General features: G+C 44.1%; 1 long non-coding RNA gene across 1 annotated transcript in view; it reads left to right on the top strand.

Annotated features, from left to right (window-relative positions):
• The first annotated feature begins 1270 nt into the window (after positions 1-1270).
• Positions 1271-15601, top strand: part of LOC146058726 (uncharacterized) — a 195632-nt gene continuing 181301 nt past the window's right edge. Inside the window, exon 1 of the long non-coding RNA XR_014469920.1 lies at positions 1271-1409. This is a non-coding gene — a long non-coding RNA (uncharacterized LOC146058726). The remainder of the gene's footprint in view (positions 1410-15601) is intronic.

Here is a 15601-nt window from a genome sequence, read left to right as displayed (position 1 = left end):
CAGCACCACTTTGGCACATTTCCTTGATGTGGAAATCACCATCCACAATAATAACATCAGCACTGATGTGTTTTACAAAGATGTATCACGCAACACATTTTTAATGTCCAGCAGCCATCACCCACCTGCACTAAAGCGTGGCCTGCCACTATCTCAAATGATCAGGGTGGCAAGGTTGGTGAGTGATCGTGATGTCCTCTCAGATCGGCTTGACCATTTGATTGGTAAATATCTGATTAGAGGTTATGATCCCACCCTTTTGGCCACCCAGAAAACGCAGGTCATGCTCATGCCCCGTCAGTCATTGCTTGAGCCCAAGAAACGTCCCACTGAGGATGTTATCCCGTGGACCAGTACATTTTCCACGGCCAGTCCCATCCTCAGTTATGCCACCAAATCACTTTGGCCGATAGTTAAAACTGACTTGGAGCTCCCTGGATTTCGGGCCTCTCGGCCTATGGCTGCCTTTAAGCGTGGCCCCAACCTGCGTGATCGGTTAGTGAAAACTGAAATCACTGGGATGGGCATTCCACGCGCCCCGAATACCACCTTTAAGGCTGCAGGCTGTTACAGCTGTTTGAATTGCGTCACTTGTAATCATATGATCACTTGTAAAAGCTTTAAACATCCGCATATCGACAAGGAATACCAAATCCGCCATGTGGTGTCATGCCGTACTGCATTCGTGGTATACATTATAGTGTGCCCCTGTGGGCTTTATTATGTGGGCCAGACCACTTGCCCCTTCAGAGTACGTATGGGGCAACACAGATCGGCGATTGACTTGTCATTACGTGGCAAGGATATCGACCAGCCTGTGGCGCGCCATTTTAAAATGTTGGGTCACTCATTGGCATCCCTCAAGTATTTTATAATTGACCACATTAAAGAATCCTTGCGCAGAGGTGATCGCGCCAGACAACTTCTGAGACTTGAATCCCAATGGATTCTGAGATTGGATGTAACTCATCCACGGGGTCTAAACGACAAAATTAATTGGAATGCCATCATGTAATTTTGTTTGTTGTATATAGTCTTCTGTATATGTGTAATCTTTGTGTACATGTGCATACTTCCTTATGCGCTGATACACCTGTGCGTATATTTGTTGTTTTTTTATGTCATTTTGTTTTTGGTTTTTATTGTCATTTTGCGTTATCTGATGTTTCCTTTACATGTATTCATTATATGTTTCTGTTTCCCCCCAGCCTTGGTCACCCTCGTAGCTTGCAGGCGGCTCCCTCCGGATTATGCGTCTTCACTGTGATCAGTGAAACGCAAGCTGCTGAGGTTGCTATGCAACCGGATACATCAGTGAGTTTACACATGATGACGCGCACTTCCTGTCTGTGCGCCGGAAACGCTGACAGCGTGCGGGGGTGGTCGAGGTTGATGGAGACTACAAAGAGGTGAGTGTTTTATGTCACCATTGTTGTCTGTACCTGATGAAGGGGGTCACACCCCGAAAGCTTGTATTTTAATACAGACGTTTTTCTACATTAACAACCGCCTCCTGAGTGCTGCCTCCTTTGGATATATATCTGTGTATTTTGTCCGGGCACCGGGGCCTTCTATACATTGAGAACAAGCTGAGTGCCGGCTGATTTGGACTCCTCCTATGTATATATATACATACAGATAAAGAACAAAGATAAATACAGCACACAGCATGGCCGGGGTGGCAGCAGAAGCCAGAGAGATTCACTCTCTCCCTCCCTCCCTCCCCCCCCCCCCCCCCACGAATCCCAACCCCCAAGTTTATTATGTTTATTTCTATTTTTAACTACATTAATTACCTTATTGAAGGTAAGGAGTAACAGGGCGGCAGCAGCAAAACTTCTCCTCCTCCAGGGCGGCTAACTACAGCCAGCTCTTGAGGCTGATGACGCTGCTGTAGCCAGGGAGGAGGGGGTGAGGCTGGGAGGAGTCAGTCTTTGGTGCTGCTACGCTGCGCTGCCCGGAAGCCGGACCGGGCAGCAGCAGCAATTTAGAGCAGAGGATTCAGCCCGCCGCCCGGCCTCACCGTCCGTGACGCTTGGCGGCAGGGGCCGGGAGAGCAGGGCAGGACGGAGGCAGGCGCTGGGTAGGGCAGGGCAGCCGCCGGCGCACGCTGCCCTACCCGGCATACTTGTGTGAAGGTATAATTTGCGGAGGGGGGGCGGGCCGGTGGCGCCATTCCACCAATCGGCGCCCGGAGCAGGAGCTCCGGTGGCTCCGCCCTCCCTACGCCTCTGGTTACTAGACAAATAGCAAAACTTAAATTACATATGAAATTTATATTTTCAAGTAGATGAAAGGAGTAGTACATGCTTGCAAATGGAACATGCTTTTTTGCCATATCCCTATCTTCATTTTTGTTTATTATATCCCCCTACCCCCCATAAATAATGTTTAAAAAGTTCTAACTGACAAAAAGATTACGCGCTCATTTATATATTTCTTGTTGCTGTGCTTTCTGTACATTTGCACATGCGGGCACCCGGCACCTGGTTATCTTGAAATAACATAATTCTTTTAAAAAACAAAACAACGTTTAGCAGAGTGCGGTGTAAGAGGACAGTTTCTTATATCATGTACAGGGCTTAACATAAATCAGGCCAGAATTCTTGGCTGCATCATTTCCTGCAGACATCATTATTTCAGCAGCCTGCATGAGCTCTTTGCATTGTCACTTTGTGTTATGAATTATTACTTGTACTGTTCTCATGTGTCAGTCCCTCTCATGAAGGTGGTAGCAGGAATTACTGCTGTGCTGTGTTGAAAATGCCTTGTTCTGTGCGAGCTACTTGTCGGCAATAATTCCAGTAGATTTCCAAAAGAGTGATAATCCTCAGATAACACGGAGTGAGACTTCATGACTAGGGCTACACGCAGTCCCCACTGAATAGCAGATTTAGCTTCTGGCATGTGTAAGGCCTTGAACTTCTCACTTTTCCAATCCGTCTCAACCAATAAAGGCCATTATTTAGAAATCTAAAGCTGTTTTTACATTCACTTGTAAATTGAAGTCATAGGTAGAAGTATGGTCATAATTTGAAGTAAAGGTGCATACACTCTGCCCCCCCGGTAACTCCTTCAGATGAGCGGTGTTCAGATGAGTGGTGCCTTACCCCTCCGCTTGCCGCCACCGTGTCTGTAACTGGGACCCGCAGCTCTACCTGTCTGCGGTCCCAGCGCTCCTCCTGGCTCCTGCTGATAATGTGGGTGTAGCACTGGCCATGAGTCTCATGGTCTCCTTAGATGTGTCAAAGTAAAAGATGCAATCATTTTGTGCGGAAAATAGAGACATTCAGACCAATTATGGAGCCAGCTGTGTGTCTGATCATCATCAAGTTGACATGATGATAGAGGCTATTCTTAATTCTTATATGAAGGTCTGGAGCTGTAGTCGCACCTGCCCTATTCTTTGTCTGCCCCTGCTTGGTCTTGTAAGATTGCTCTATGACTAGACCATAACAATATGGCACCCAACGATTGGGATCTACTAGATGGCCAATACCATAGTTAAAGTAGTTTCAAAGTTGCATACAGTTGTACCTACTACGATGCCCTCTTACCTGGTTTTGGTATAGAAAGCGACCATATTGCTAGTGATTTGAGTGTGCAGCGGCGATAAATCGCTGGGTGCGCGCTCCCGTGTTCAGCCCCTGATGGTCACTGGTTGGTGAAGCAGCGACTTCCCCTGCCTCTTCTCCCAGCAGTGTGTCAAACGGGACACTGAGCAATATTGTACCGTGTGTACACAGCTTGAGATAGACGGTTATTAGCTCGACCCCCAGATTTGACATGCATTATGTGTTATGCTGACAGAGTCAAAGGGTGGACATGGAAAAGGTACACAGTAGAAAAGGTTGTCAGGTTGAAAAGGTCAACATTGAAATGGTCAGCACAGGAAAGGACAACACAGGTTCTTTTGGTGTCATTTGCTATGTTTCATGACATGTGACCACATGTATAGCCATAGACCTTTACAGGCTCGCTTTGCTCACCACACGTCCGAAGTCTACCTTCTACCTGTCAACCATTTGACCCCATGTCAATATTTTGCAAATTGTCCTAATGTTGTGTGTCAACCTATTGCATGTCTAGATACATACCTCCCAACATTGTAGAATCGGAAAGAGGGACACTGCGCGCGCCCATTTTTGCCGCTATGGGGGCCTGGCCAGTGTCTCTGTGAGCTGCTAGCCAAGCCCCCAGTCCCTCTGACTGCAGGAATAGATACTGTGTGCATGCACACAGCGTCTATTCACCAGTGACAGGGGGGACTCCCAACTGCCCCCACCCCCCCCGCCGCGAGACACTGCCGGCCCCCGAGAGGGACGCGGGAACGCCCCGAAAAAGAGGCATTCCCACGAAAGGGGGACAGTTAGGGGGTATGTAGATAGTGTAGATCTATCATCCGGATACTCCTTTACCTTTGCTGTAGCACTTTCCCAAGAGCTCAGTTTTGGAAACTGCTTATTTGAACTCGGTGAAACATTAGACTTCTGTTCCCAGGGGGGTGGCTTCCTGCCTTTCTTATGTTATAAGACATTTTGATCCATCTGGACTTAACAAAACATGGAAAACAGTGATCACGTACCATACATTTTCACACATGGCTACCTTTCAAAGGAAACAGCTCTGGATGTTTCTGTGTCTAGACCACAGAAGAAAAATACTTTTTCAAACTAATTAACCTATCAAAGGGATAAAAGTCTGTGATTAGGAGAACGCAGAAACACACAAAGTGCTATATATCTAGAAGCCGAGATTAAAGTAAATTCTGCCAACTGGATACTTTTTATGTTTTATTTAGATCGTCTACAAACATGAAACTTTTGTTAAAATATACTATACCTCGGTACCGTTAGAATGTGTTGAAGGGCTCGAACAATACCTCCTACAAAAAATGACCCAGGGCCAAGTTCCATTCAAAAGGTATTTGGTATTTTATAGGTTCCACTTTTTTCATTTTAACCGGAGAAAATCTTTTCTGCAGTCTGTACAATCAGCAAAGGTCCTAGAGAGAAATTGCCATGGGCCTGATTCAGATCTGTTTGCAGGGTTACACCCAGCATTTTTATGGGCATGAACCCTAGCCAGACGAGTAGACTGAAACCAGAGACGGGATGCAGGAGCCGGGAAAGTAACCAGATGACTGGACCAGAGGCTGGGACGGGAATACCGGAACCGGAGAAGTAGCCAGATGAGTGGACCGGAACCTGAGACGGGAATGCCGGAGCTGGGAAAGTAACCAGATGACTGCACTGGAGGCTGAGATGAGGATACTGGAAACAGAGAAGTAACCAGAGGGGTGGACTGGGACAGGAATACTGGAACCAGAGAAGTAACCAGACAAGTGGACCGGAACCTGAGATGGGAATGCTGGAGCTGGGAAAGTAACCAGATAACTGGACCCGAGGACCCACAGCGAGACGACGGACAGGTGTCAGAAGTTCACCGTGAGGAGCTAGGAAGACTGTGGGTTGTGAGGCCTCTTGATATTGTATATGTGTTCTTCGAGGCGTATTTTTAGTTGTCATTTTGTTTGACCAACATACTGTTGTCAGCAGGGACATTGGAGTAGATATATAACGCTTTCAAAATCGCATGAAACAAAGTCTTTTATTTGTTTTGGGTTTTTTTTGTTACAGAGGATGAGTATGTTTTTATTGGTTTAGTAGAGATGGTGCCTTGGTTTTTACAAGCTTTACATCTTAGACAAGGATGGAAGCCTTTAGTTCTCTCTGGGCCTTTGTTTTGTTTGGGTTTTATGAAACTTGAGACTAAAAACTTGAGACTAATTGCCTTTTTGTAGATGACTCGAGGTTTGTTAGTCAGAAGGGGTTTCAAGTCTTCATCAAGTTTTTAGATGTGCCAGTTTCTTGTTAATATTTCTTCAAATGCCTGATGGTTACTATTGATTTGTGTGATGAAAGTGATTTCTTGTTTTGGATTTTGTGTTTTATTTGTCTTGTATTTTATGATATCTTGAAGTTCCGTTCTAGCCAGATATGAAAGATTTGAGGATGCAGTGATGTGATTGCTGACTGTGATTATCCACAACAATGTGTGCTGTAGCTTTCACTGGGACCGTTTTCCAGCATGGTCTGTAGGTTTGAGGGCACAGTGTAGAGATGCTATGGGCATATATACTCTAATGATGGGTAACTGTCATGTTTCTAAATGTGGGAGCCGCCTTGCTCCCTTTCAGGAACAGCTCAACCATTATGCAGCCGCCACTGAGTGTGCCCCTCACAAAATGAAGGATGTCTGCAAGCCACCTCCCCATTTTCCCTTGAGAGACTGGAAAGTGGGTGTTGGTGGCAGTGTGGAGTTGGGTAGGGTACAGTCGGTTGAAGTTGGCCTAGAGTACTGAGAAACCTTATATCGGCCTACTCCCTCAATATAACATACTGCCCCCTAGTGCAGGAAACTGGACAGTCATCTTGCAAGAAAAGAGATAACTCTGCATTAAGTAGAGCATATGCCAACCAATGCATTAATTAATACCTGTACATAGCTAGATTGTAGTATTAATATGCTTAAAAATCGATATTTGATACTACACTTGGATTTAGCACCAGGTCTGAGGGTGGGGGTTGCTACTCAAGATGGGAGTTCTATTTAAGATGGGATGTTGTCCATAGCAACCAATCAGATTCTACTTCTTATTTATTTAGCACCTTCTAGAAGATTATAGATAGACGCTGATTGGCTGCAATGGGCATCTTCAATAGAACTCCCATCTTCAATAGAACTTCCATCTTAGTAAATGTACCCCTCAGACTCTATGAGAGGCTGACAAAGCCTAGAAGAATTCACAAAGAACTTCTTGGTGTCTTCTCAGCCTCTCATAGAATCACAAGACGGTTTCAAACAGCTGCAAGAGAGAACATTGACGAGAGAAGCTGTTAGCAAAAAATACCTCAAAACAGTAGAATTGACTCATAAAGAGGGTTTTTGAAAGAAAAGAATGTCCGTATTGGGTGCACCAAAAGAGGAATAATGGGGCAGATGTATTAAGCCTGGTGAAGAGATAATCTGGAGATAAAGTGGAAGGAGATAATGCACCAGCCAATCAACTCCCAACTGTCATATTTCAAACACAGCTGATTGGCTGGTGCATTATCTCCTTCCACTTTATCTCCAGTTTATCTCTTCACCAAGCTTAATACATCTGCCCCATTGTTTCTAAAATGTAACTTTTATTAATTTGTTTAAGAACTGCGAATTTTTATAAAAAATACACATACAACATTTACACACTAATGGACACATTTAAAAAGGAAATAAATCCTGACATGGCAGGGGACAATTGTCATTAATACCTCTATAGTCTAGGGATGTTAGAGGTTGGTGCTTATATGGCACACTGTAGCACATAAATCAATTATTGCAACATTGTGTTCCGTATGTGCAAGATGTGTTAGTCACGTTTATTGGAGGAGAGGAACAGTGTAGGCAGCGTCCTGGCTGCTCCGTTCTCAATGTGATCAGTATTCTCAATGGAATTGACACTCTAGTGGCGTGAGGGGGAGACCGAGAAGTACTGGCCATCCCCTGTGCTGCCGCCCACAAATCACTATGCGCCGCTACACTCTGAATAATTACAGTGCGGCTTCGCTGCTGAGATTGATCACAGCTGACGCTGGCTGGAAATCTATCTCAGCAGCGAAGCCACACTGTAATTATTCAGAGTGTAGCGGCGCATAGTGATTTGTGGGCGGCAGCACAGGGGATGGCCAGTACTTCTCGGTCTCCCCCTCACGCCACTAGAGTGTCAATTCCATTGAGAATACTGATCACATTGAGAACGGAGCGGCCAGGACGCTGCCCGCACTGTTCCTCTCCTCCAATAAATGTGACTAACACATCTTGCACATACGGAACACAATGTTGCAATAATTGATTTATGTGCTACAGTGTGCCATATAAGCACCAACCTCTAACATCCCTAGACTATAGAGGTATTAATGACAATTGTCCCCTGCCATGTCAGGATTTATTTCCTTTTTAAATGTGTCCATTAGTGTGTAAATGTTGTATGTGTATTTTTTTATAAAAATTCGCAGTTCTTAAACGAATTAATAAAAGTTAAATTTTAGAAACATTATTCCTCTTTTGGTGCACCCAATACGGACATTTTTTTCTTTCAAAAACCCTCTTTGCTAAATTTCGTGTCCAAGGGTAGCACGTCTCTGTATATAAAAAACACCTAAGTGGTGCTGTATTATTGATAAGAGAGGCCCACCCTATTTCAGTCTACCTAACTGACCAGTGCGATTGACATCCCTCTTTGTTTGTAGAATTGACTCATACAATATATATCACTTGGGTCATAATGGGCAAAATTTACTAAGAATACAACTACTGTATGTCTCATTCGTATTTGTAATTTTGTATATGACTGAATACGACTGTAGAGTGGAGTATTTAATTTACACATTCGTATTCTGGAGCATAATTTACAAAGGTGTCGTATTTTTTGGAGTATTATTTTACAGCTTGTACTAGAATACGCCTTGTATACACATGTTAAAAGTCTGATTTTGTGAAATACACCTGCAAATTAAGGTGTATTATTTTGGAGTATTTTTTTACAACTTGTACTAGGTATACGCCTATTATACGTTCATATTTTGAAATACGACTTTCTACTACATTTCAAAATTACATCGGAGTAATGTAAAATTCAAAGCATATTCTTTCAATGGCGTATTAATTCGTATTTTTGTAAAAAATACGAATACGACAGGTTGTTACGGTAGTAAAATACAAAATACTAACGTTATTTCACATGAGTAAATTACAGAAATATGAATACGTGAAGACTAATACGACTGAATACGAATACGTCAATTCCTACTGTATTTTGCTTAGTAAATTTCCCCCACTGAGTTTAATACTGGACTAGTCATTAAGAAAAATGCACGTCAACCTTTCAATGTCTATCTTGAGTATGTCGACCATTGAAAGGACTGTCGACCTAGAGTCAATCTATCATGAGTCCGGATACCAGTCTGGAGATAATGGAAGACCCGCAATGAAGATTTGTAATGGCATGGTTTGAAATAATGATAATTTTATGCAGAACTTCCATGAAACAGCTTGGAAACGAGACTTTGCTAATGTGTACCTCAGTTTTCAGGAATTTGAATCTGTTTACCTCGTTTGAAGGACTTTATAATCCATTGAGTTTAACTCCAAGAGGAACGATTATTTCAATATCATCATTATTATAATATAACATGTGCACTTTGACAACATATACAATATATAAATATATCAATGAATTGTTTCTGTTTTTATAATTGTTACATGCTAATGAATAATGATACGATCGGATTGTCTGTTCTTTTTATAATAGCTGACTGACTAATCTTTGCGATGACAAGAAAGGCATGTACCGCCAAAAGATGAGCCAATTTCCTTTGGTATCATTTGTGGAATGTTCGGCAATAATGGGATTAACATTTTCTCCTAGTGATTAATGGTTATTTATAATTAATGGATTACAAATAAATCTTAGAAGCAAATCTTGGACAAAACAACATTTTAGGATTTAGTTTAGAGTACTGGTAAGAACTCTATTTTGAGATGTCTGTTTCTCCAGCTGGCCTTTCTTACCATAAAACGCTGGAATATGTCAATTTTTAAGCTTTGCCGATTTAGTTGTCCTACGGTCGTTGGGTCGACAATATTCGGTCAACATACATTGGGTTGACCGCTAAAGGTTGACATGGCTTAGTTCGACACAGGATATAGGTCGACATGCTTAACGTCGACATGGGTGGAATGTCGGCACACGCATTGGGTCAACCGTCAAAAGGTCGATGTGGGGTTTTTCAACTTTTTTTTTTTAAGCCGACATGTGCCGACAGGTGGTATTTCACGCCCTACCATCCACTAGGGCATGAAGGGAGAATAGAATAGTGTGCCCGAAGCATGACAAGTGCAGCTAGCCATGCGAGGGGGCGTGGTGCAATGATACGGACTCCATGTCGACATTCGAGGCAAAAAAGGGAAAAGCACATGTCGACCTTTTGACTGCCGACCTAATGATTGTCGACCTTCCATCCATGTCGACCTATTTCCTATAAGGCTGTTACAGGTAGAAATGATTGACACTTAGGGGGTTATTCTGTTTGTATTTGCATCCTTGCGAGTCAACCAGATCCTGCCTTGCGAATGGTGGTACGCCGGCCTAGTATTCGCAAGGCCTGTTCCTTTGCATTCTACTGGAACTCTCCCACATCATTTTTTTTTCGGCTCCATTAGCATGAGAACACCCATGAAACGCTGGGCGTGCCCATATAATAATGGTTCACCCACCCCACCCAGCGGCTGCAAGGTTGGGTATGTGTACCCGGCAAACATTCTGTTCTACGTGGCCGCACACACCAAGTGCATGCACATGCACAGAAATGTGCAAAGCCAAAACATCGGCCACGTGCGAATACATGCGGCCTTACCAACAGACCTGAATAAGGTCCATAATCCTGGCGCTATTAAAACAGACGAGCTGCTAGTATTTTCCTAGAGACCGTCATCCTCTACAAAACGTGAACTTAAAACATGGGGGTTAGGAATATCCAGTGTCAAATAGTAACTTGCTTCAGTGCACGTGGTGTAGGAATGCGGCAGCCATTGCACTCGCAACACCCCCGCACACCTGCAAATGGATGGTTTACATAATCATTTGCAGGCGGGGAGAAATCATTTGATGGTTGGCGACCATCGAATGATTTGTCCAGCGCTCGCAGTTTAGAGACATCTATATGGTGACTCTAAACTGCGGGCGCCTTGTGCAAGGGCAGGGCGGGCAGCTGACGTCAGCTGCCCACCCCCGGCACCGGCGTCACGGCCTTATTACCATGAGAACGCCCAGCATTCTCATGGTAATGCCCATGAAATGCTGGGTGTTCCCATATGGTAATGGGGCTGCCCGGCGCCCCCGCCCTTCTCCACCCCCGCCCACTGTTTAGGGTGCATGCACCCGGTGAACAGAAGGTTTGCCGTGGATGCACGTACCCTGCTTCTGCACATGCACCATCGGTCCTCCGTGCGAAGCAATCAATTACAATAAGGTCCTTACTTTCAATTTCTTGCAAGAGTGCCCTAAGCAGTTTATTTTATCTCCTGATAGATATAACAGGTCACAGGGTATCCTCAGAGCCGGCCTTAGGCATAGGCAAACTAGGCATTTGCCTATGCCCAGGGGCATCCTAAACTGGAGGCATCCGATGATAAGTGCCGCTGCTGACAGCTCATAACTACCCATGTTAGCACCTGACCAGGTGCAGCGCTGCTGGTCCTGCATTGTGCCGGGTATCTCAGAGAGGGGGAATGGGACTGCTGGCTGCCCCTAACAAGTATGACCGCTGTGGCTGCTCCAGAAGGAGGGCTGCTATGCATGGCCAGCAGCAGCAGCTCCTCTTCCAATGGGAAGAATTATTGCACAGGGCATAGGCCCACTGGGATGGAACCACAGCCCTGGGCTGGTCCCCATAGTCCCGCCTCATGCTGGTCACCGGAAGCCTCTGCTGATAAAGCTAGTGGGCACTTCCCAGTGCTGCTAGCTGGGATCTGTAGTAGACATGTGTAGTGTAGCCAGAGAGCCGGTGGGGAGAGGACAGAGATTGGCGGTGAGCGTAGCCTCCACTCCCGTGCGCTGCAGCCTGCCTAAGAGGAGGAGAGAATATCTGTTATGTGCCAGAACTGCCTATGGACCATCTGTCGGGGAGTCATGCTGCTGAGATGTAATGTAGGTTATAGAGGGGTCAGTCATGTAGTGGTGGCTATAAAGGGGACAGTAATTCAGTGGTGGGTATAGAGGGGTCAGTAGTGTAGTGTAGGGTATGTAGGGGTCAGTATTGTAGTGTAGGGTATAGAGGGGTCCGTGATGTAGTGGCGGGCATGTAGTGATCAGTAATGTAGTGGCGAGTATGGAGGGGTCAGTAGTGTAGTGGCGGGTATAGAGGGGTCAGTAATGTAGTGGTGGGTATAGATGGGTCAGTAGTGTAGTGTAGGGTATATAGGGGTCATTATTGTAGTGTAGGGTATAGAGGGATCCGTAATGTAGTGGCATGTAGTGGTCAATAATGTAGTGGCGAGTATGGAGGGGTCAGTAGTGTAGTGGTGGATATAGAGGGGTCAGTAGTGTAGTGTAGAGTATGTAGAAGTCAGTAGTGTAGGGTATAGAGGGGTCATTGATTTAGTGGGGGGTATGTAGTGGCGGGCATAGAAGGGTCAGTAATATAGTGGCGAGTATAGAAGTAGTATTAGAAGTAGTATTAGCGCCGGTGCTCGTGGGCACCAACCAAAATCATGCCTAGGGCATCAAATAGGCTAGGGCTGGCTCTGCTTGTTGGGGGTTATTCAGGAAGGTTCTCAAAGGGGGTGGGCGACATATTCGACAGTGTTGGCGGCCCTATTAACCCCCAGCAATAGCTTCCGCATACCCCGTGGCTAAACTAGTGCCTCCAAGCCACCGCAGGGTTTGCGGAGCTATTGTTATGCCACTGTACAGTGTGTGGAACACTCTACCAAGTTCTGCCATAGGAACCTTTCATATACGGCACATTTATGATTGTATGTATTAAAATTGTGAATATTGGCCATGTTTGCAGAGTTTGTTATGAGGAATTATCTCAGATTGCAGTTTAAGTACTAGACACATGTATGCTCTTATGTTCCCTCTTGGCTATCTGCCTACAGGATATGCCTAGGGGCCAATCAGTTCCACTGTTTAAAATCATTGAGATCCCAATCGCGTCTTATGATGTGTCAAACTAGTTACAGGACTCATAAAAGTACAACTAAAGTCTTGTCAGATTGTAACTTGGCAGGTTCCAATCTCCGGATGATGCGATTGCCCAAGCGAGGGGACGCGGATTACTTGACGTGTATTCCGTGTCCCCTCGCGGGGGACGTGTATGGTGTCATTTGGTGTGAGAAAAGAAGAAATTCTATAGATAATCCACCTGCCGTGTTTGAATAACTGTTAATAAATACATCTACTGTACAGAACATATAAAGCTAACCTTAGGAAAACGATGGATTTTGTAAAATGGTGCTGGTTTTTTATTTTGTAGGCTGACATCCAGGGCCAAATGTAATAGGGTGAGAGTTTCAGAAAGTGACAGATTTTGGGAGAGTTTTCCCATGTTTTTTAAAGCAGAAATCAATTACATGGCAAAATCAACCTGGTTTTGCAGTGTAATTGATTGCCAGAGATCCGTTTAGGACAACAATTATTTTTTCTTTCATTTAATGTTGCTATAATGGATTTTTTTAAACAGTCTTGGGGAGAGGTATCAAGCCGTGGAGAGTGACAAAGCAGAGATGTTGTCTAAATCAACCAATCAGCTTCTAACTGTCATTTATCTAGCACAGTAAGGGGCAGATTCATTTAACAGTAGGTTTCCCATGCATGTAATGCTCTTGGTTTTTTGCTCAGAGTTAATCAATTACTCATCACTTTTCCTGCGTAGTTAACCCATAGATCGGGATGCATCAACTGGAAAAATGCAGCCAACCCCAGAGAATGCAGTTTTTCAGAGGTTTGGCTACTTTTCTCACATGCATGGATTGCATTCTGGAGTGTGGATAGATGGGTAATGCCATTATGTGGTGGCATTACCCAATAAAAGCTTATGGGTTTCTATTCCCACATTGCACTGAGAGGGCGTTAATAACACTGATATGAATATGGTGAGTGGCTGGATGTATCTCACAGTCTATGTTCTAACTTAATAGTACTTTAGGGGTTAAGCTCTGTGCCCACTGTGTTGAGGATAAAAATACATTGCTGCCTGTCAGTCACCAATGGAAAACCATCGGCCATCTGTCGCAAACTAAAGCAGGTCGTAAACAGGTCCAGAAAGCAGGTCCAGAACAATGCTTTCCTCATGGAGTGGGTGAGGCAGACAAACAAGGGTCAAAAGGTCGTGGACCCCGTTGGATTTACCTTACCGTGGACACTTAACACCAAAAAGGACCCCAGCACCATCTTTGGGAGTGCCATTTCCGGGAGTCTCCCCCACTCTGGACGGTGACTCGGCCCTATCAACAACTTGGGCCTCGAGTCCCAGGGAGCACAAGCTACACCCCGGTGTGTCTACAGGTGGACGGTAACCCCCATCCATTATTTATGCATTTGCACAAAATGTTGTCTTCGGCACAATAGGAATGGACAGTTCTACAATTTGATTTTACCTTCTTCCCCCCAATTTCATCATACCAGCACTTGGTCACTTTATTAATAAATGTCATATTGTTTTTAAATTGTACAATCAGTCCAATCCTATATTTATTTTTATTTTTTTTTGTTTTTATTTATTTATTTATTTTTTATTTTTTATAAATTTATTTCTTAAATTCTATTAACATCTACCAACTTACAGCGCTGCTACATCCCAGTTGTTCTTTTTATCCAGTTCGGGCCTAACTAACCCGACATACCAGCAGCTGCTAGTGTCACAACCCACGTCACAGCGCCACCTACCACCCCCTCCCCCTGTGGAGGCATCTTATCTGTCGCAAACTATTGATGGTGATCAATGGCCCTAACTAAAAATGTGGAGCTTTGGTGCCAATCCCTTTAGATGGGTATTATATTCAAAAAAATAATTTCAAAGACACACTGACCAGTCATATACAGCCACAAAACCATATTTGAATAATTGCTAAACACATTTTTGAAAGTGCTAAGAAATTATATATTTACAAATGATTCACTGTATTCATTTCTGTCAGTCCCTATCCAACTCTGGAGTATTCCTTTCCTAAAGTGTTGAAGGATACTTCACATTGGGGCCCAGTCACCATCACTAATAGGCCATTCATTGTTATGAGGCTGATAGGCTCATCTAGTATTGAGCTAGCTCAAAATTTGCCATGAGAACCAACATAATGCACATGTGTGTCCTCAGGTCAGTTCAGGTCACACATGAGCAGTCAGCCGAGTCACTCCGGTAAGTATCATTGCTACTTTATAGCTAAGTTAGGGATCGTGGGGACAACTCGATAAGGACTCTGTCATAAACACAGGCGTAGTGTAATTTTTCTGTTCCATTTTTATGCACACAAAACTACAGGGTTGCTGCATGGAGCAGCCAAAGACAATTATTTCATTTCAAATATAATTGTTCCTTGAGACAGCCTAAGATTCCTCTGTCTGGTTAAGGATTTAGACGTGTTTCTCATGTGTGACTGCCAGCCCGAGGTAGGGATCTGAGCGCTATAAGACTACAAGAAATCCCAGCTATAAATATCCAGTGTTAATTATGTCAGCAGAACAAAAATGACTATTCAGAGCAGCCCTCATTGTAATGTTGATACACTTGTGGTCTTCCAAGAACCCCATTTTTATTGCCTGTAATGGCTCTTGAAGCTGCAGTTTTACTAGATTAAATTCACTCCTAACCACAATCTAACCAGATGAAAGCTTGTTATCTATGACAGCAAAATGGGGGTTTATTATATGCACGCTACAAATCATATGAAGCATAAGTCTCCAGTTCATGACAGAGAAAATATATGCACTTGGCAGATGGGACTTTCATTGTATATATTTATACAATGTCGTTAACTACTTAGAAGTTATGGGGTA

This window comes from Crinia signifera, chromosome 2, assembly GCF_055691185.1.
Source record: "Crinia signifera chromosome 2, ASM5569118v1, whole genome shotgun sequence".
Taxonomy (NCBI): domain Eukaryota; kingdom Metazoa; phylum Chordata; class Amphibia; order Anura; family Myobatrachidae; genus Crinia; species Crinia signifera.
The sequence above is the reverse complement of the archived record's forward strand: the minus strand, read 5'-3'. Positions and strand labels throughout refer to the sequence as shown.